The 5,256-nt window shown below is 28.0% G+C and overlaps 1 protein-coding gene across 4 annotated transcripts in view; it reads left to right on the top strand.

Annotated features, from left to right (window-relative positions):
- LOC117174080 (pantothenate kinase 3) overlaps nt 1–5,256 on the top strand; it is a 267,760-nt gene that overhangs the window by 19,435 nt on the left and 243,069 nt on the right. The window lies entirely within an intron of this gene.

The raw sequence follows: 5,256 nt of genomic DNA, 5'->3' as shown, positions 1-5,256 counted from the left end.
ACGCACTTTTCTGAAGGATTAAAAAAACTTGAAAAGCGATTGACCAAGTTTATAGAGCTCCAAGGAGATTATGTTGAAAAATAAAAAAAAATTTACCCAAAAGAAATTGTTTTTATACTTCATTCTAAGGACTTGTTGAACTACCCTCGTATCTCTTTAAAGCTAACTCTAATTTTGCCTAATATTTTGTGTGTCCTGCAAAATAAAAAAAATGCATAAAAATTTTCTGCATTTTTTTCGGCATATGTGAAATCTTCAAAAATGTTTTTGAAATATTTCCGGAATCTTACGAAACTTATATTTATATCACTTTAAAAAGAAACAGATAACCGGTGATTCCTTCCTGTGAAAGCTTGGAATGTGGTCTTAACTTTGTAACAAGCAAATAGTTGTTCCAAATTTGTTTTGTGTATTAAAAATTATTGCAACTGCAAAAAAATATCATTTTTTAACTCTAAACTGAAGCTGAAATTTTTTATTTAATTTATTTTAATCCATTTCTTTGTTCAATTAAAGTTCAACTAAATACTATTTAATTAGATTGTGTAATAAGTGTTCAAAAAAGCAGTTTTAAAGAGCTACTCATCTATTTATATTGCATTTGTTTGGCGGGGAAATACATTTCTCGGAAACTCTCCGCCGGTTCTGCGAACTGGAGGTGCTAAGAACCTGCAAGAATCCCCCTTCGCCCTACCAATATCATTTCAAAAAATTGGGCGAATTCAAAACAAAATCACACTTTGCGGACTATTCTAATTTAATAATTTTAAATTGTCTAAAATATATAAAAAATTATATTGAATTATATGAATTTAGAAAATATTGTATATAAAAATTAAAAAAAAAATATCAAACAACCACTGCATGGTCCTGCGGTCAGCAACCGTCAACTAAAAATGACACGAGCTCCCAGAATATACGCGATAAATCACACCTATGGCCACGTCTCACGGCCGTGAACTGGGTGGTATATAGTATTTATTTTTTTCGGAAATTTTCAAGTGTTGATACTTTTGTTTGACCGGATTCTTGAGTCGACGCATTTTTTATGTTTTAAATATTTTCAAAATATTTTTAAATTCTCTTTAAAAATTATTATTTAAAAAAAAAAATAAATAAAAACTTTCCCCGGAATCTTAACCCAAAAATTTTAAATTTCTTAAAACCTTTACGAATTCTGAAAAATAATGTAAAATTTCATTTCAAAATATTCAAAAATGTAAATTTTCTTTTATCTATTAAAAGCCTTCTCAATATTAAAATTATTTGTTAAAGTTACAAAATTATGTTTTTAATCAATTCTAATCTTTCCTATTTTTTTAACTGTGTAAAATTATAAAAATTACCTTAAAATTTTGCAGATTTTTTTTTACAATTTTTTTTAATGTTTTAAAAAGTTGTAGAATATTCGCTCAAAATTATTTGTCGGTAAATTTGATGATTTTCTTTCAAAATCTTGAAATCTTTTTTAAATATTCTCTTTAAATTAACTTTAGGAATTATAAAAAGATTTTTCTTTCGAAATCTCAAAACATTTATATTTCGCTCAACGATTATCGGCCCCACAGCAAATAACAAACGGAAAACATCCAATAAAATCATATTCATGCAGAATGTAATCAGTCAGTTTTTCGAACAAATTTAAAATCTTTTCGACAATTTTGAAAAGAAATGAAAGAATATTCTTCAGATTCATATGAAAATGTAAAAGGATTTTTTGTTTTTACAAATAAATTGTTAGACTAAATTTAAAAAGATTTCTAAAAATGCTGGAAAAAAATCCAAAACATCTTCGGCAATTTTAAAATTTTTTAAGACGTAAAAATTGTAAGACAAATTTGGACGTTGAAGAATATTCTATAAAAAAAGAATTCTCAACTATGAAGATTAATTTTACACTAATAAAAAATAAATAGAATAATTAAAGTTTGAACTACAAAATTTTACTTGTTGAATACTTCAATTTTCAATCAAAAATTGTAAATGAAAAAATTAATTTTTAACCAAATATTTGAATTTTCAATAAAGAATGGAATCTCCATACAAGCTTTATTGTCTACCAAAAAACAACGATATGAAAAGTTTTCCATTTCTACATCATATTACATCAAATTAAATATTATATCAATTTATATGAATTTAGGTAATATTGTATATGAAAATTTAAAGAAAAATTTAAAGAACCACCGCATGGTTCCACTGTCAGCAACTGTTATCTAAAAATGACACCAGTCCAAGTATATACGCGATAAAACATATTTACTTTTTCGGAAATTTCTGTGTGTTGATACTTTTGTTTACCGGATTCTTGAGCCAACGCAGTTTTTAAATGTTTTAAAAAGTTTCAACATATTTTTAAATTTTCTTTAAAAAATTTTGTTTTTTTAAATAAAAAATAAATTACAACTTTCCCCGAAATGTTAGGCCAAAAGTTTTTAATTTCTTAAGTCCTTTCCAAATTCTGAAATAGAATGCAAAACTTTATTTCAAAATCTTCAGAAATCTAAATTTTCATTTATCTTTTAAAAATCTTCTCAATATTAAAATTTTCCAGAATCTTTTTTATCAATTTCTTGAAATGTTTTGAAAAAGTTGTAGAATATTCCGTCAAAATTAATTTTTGATAATTTTGACAATTTTCTTTTAAAATCTTGGAATCCCTTTGAGTACTCTCTTCAAATGAACTTTAAAAATAAGAAAAATGTTACATTTTTTACGAAACTTAAGAAAACTTTTTTATAATATTCAAATCTTTCAAAATTCTTAAAAAGCTGTTTATTTCGAAATATTAAAAAATCTATATTTCGCTCAATATTTGTCGGCATCTCAGCAAATAAAAAACTGAAAACATTCACTAAAATCGTATTCATACAAAAAATTTGAAAGGATTTCTTGTTTTTAAAAATAAATTGTTAGAGAAAATTTTAAAAGATTTCTAAAAGGCTGAGAAAGAATCCATAATATCTTCAGCAATTTTTAAATTTTTTAGGACGTAAAAATTGTAAGAGAAATTTGGGTGTTGAAGTGATTAAAAATATTTTAGAAGTTTAAAAGATTTCCTAGCATTTATCAAATATTTATAAAGCGACAAATTTTCAAGAAATTAGCCTTTCGACTAAATTGTACTTTAATCAATTTTTCCAATTTCACTACGCAAGAAAAAAACTTTAAATAAATTATTGAAAAAATCGGTTTTGATAGATTTTGAATCACATGCTTAGAAACTTTTTTTAAACTTTGAAAGGTTTCAAGAGAATGAAATAATATTCTTAAGATTAATACGAAAATTAAAAAGGATTTTTTTATATTAATTTTGTGATTCAGACATTTAGAAATTTTAGAAGATGCTGAGTGATTAAAAAAAAAATATTTCCGAAAATTTACCAAATATTTTTTATAAACAACTTACATTTGTAACACAAAAAATGAGTTTTATACTAAGATTAATTTTCAAGCATTAAAAAGGCGAATTAAATAGCTCAATTTTCAACCTAAAACGACCAAATAGATGAATTTGTTAATGAAAAAGATCAATTTTGAATAATAATTAAAATAGTTAAATTTTCAATTCAAAATCAACAAATTTCCAAAAAGAATTAAATTTTTAATGAAAAAGATGATTTTTTAACTAAGAAGATACATTTTCTACAAAAAAAAACAATGAATTCAAAAAATATATAGTAATCTTTATACATCAAAAATTAATTTTCAATATTAATTTAATATTAATTTTCAATAAAAATGTTTGTTATTTTCCACCATATTTTATTTTTTTTATCGTTATGTACTAAAAGAATGATTAAAGTTTTGATAAATAGGCTCTTAAATTAATCTTTGAACACCAAAAAACAGTCATTTTTTCAAAATATTTAATCGGGCAAATTTTAAAAATTCCCTTAAGATCATTCCGATTCTTTTATGTATACTTTTTAATCAAAGCATCCTAAAATCACCTAGCCAATTTGAGAACTAGAACATAGACCATATACGCGAAATTACCCACTTTGATCTTCTCTACCGACATTTTCAAACTAGAAAAATGCTGCCCTGTTATTTCGCAAAAGCCTCAGGTAATAGGTGGCGCTGGCGAAAATCGTTCGAAATTAAATACATGGGATCGCCTATCTCCCACCTCATCTCTGGTACAGGGACCCTCTATTCACAACCACGTCTCACGACCGTGACATAGGTGGTTACAGTCTGTGACGGAATCAATACGATGATCCAGCAAGTCTAGTGCACCCTGAGGACATAGAGAGACTCGAAGACGACCGCCATTTGTATCTTCCCCGCTAGTGTTTTAGCATATTTTTGACACGCAGGGATGCTTTTCAGGCTATTAATCAGTGAAAGCTTGACACAACTTTTGAATGTGGTCTGATGAGACATCTCACCTTAGCTGGCTGGATCCACATACGACCTTTGTTTGTGGATTAACGAGTCCCTCAATGGAGTTCGCCTTAGCGGGCCGGATCCACATAGGGTTTTTTTTGGACTAATGAGACCTCCGATGAAGCTCACCCTTGTCTTCCGCATCTAGATACAGTGTTTAACCTTTTTTTTAAACGCATATTTTCGCTGATCAGCGATCTTGACCTTGTTTGAGTTTACACGACCCTGGAATGACCCCGACGGTCATCGGGTCACATGACCTTGATGCATATCTGAACGTAAAATTTTGCGTTCTTTCGATTGGCGGTGTCAAAAATAGGGGTTGCTATTTGAAAAATAAAATTTGACCTGAAAATAACATTGAAGATCAACGCTTCCTCCTTTGAGGGAACGGTTGAGTCGTACACACTTTCCGCTTTGGTAACGTTGAACACTCAATCACAGGGCAGAAATGGTTGAATGTCGGCTTCGTGATTAATGCTTGAATTGCGTTTGTAGGAAAGTGTTTACTTTGAGAAACAATATCACAATGCCGACATGTGATGGGTAGTGCAAATGTAAAGGTTCTTAACTAAAATTTAAAGAAACACGTGTAAGAAGAGAATAGAAAAAATCGTGTTTCAGCAGCTTCTTGATTGATCTGCATCTATAATCTGTTGCAAATTAATAAAAAAACGTCCAAAATGGTACTGTCACATGCTTGTGTTTACTTTACAACCGGCTTCCGCGGAATCGTACCTTTATCATAAATTTCTGCTTTTTTTCCAAAACATGAGAATGACTTCGACAAAAACAAAAGATTAAAAGTGTGGTTTAAAAGTAAAAATGGAAAGAAAAATCTTTTACTAAATTCCTTCGTTTTAC

This window comes from Belonocnema kinseyi, chromosome 6 (genome assembly GCF_010883055.1).
Source record: "Belonocnema kinseyi isolate 2016_QV_RU_SX_M_011 chromosome 6, B_treatae_v1, whole genome shotgun sequence".
Taxonomy (NCBI): Eukaryota; Metazoa; Arthropoda; class Insecta; order Hymenoptera; family Cynipidae; genus Belonocnema; species Belonocnema kinseyi.
Note: the sequence above shows the minus strand (reverse complement) of the source record. Positions and strands in the feature narration are given on the sequence as shown.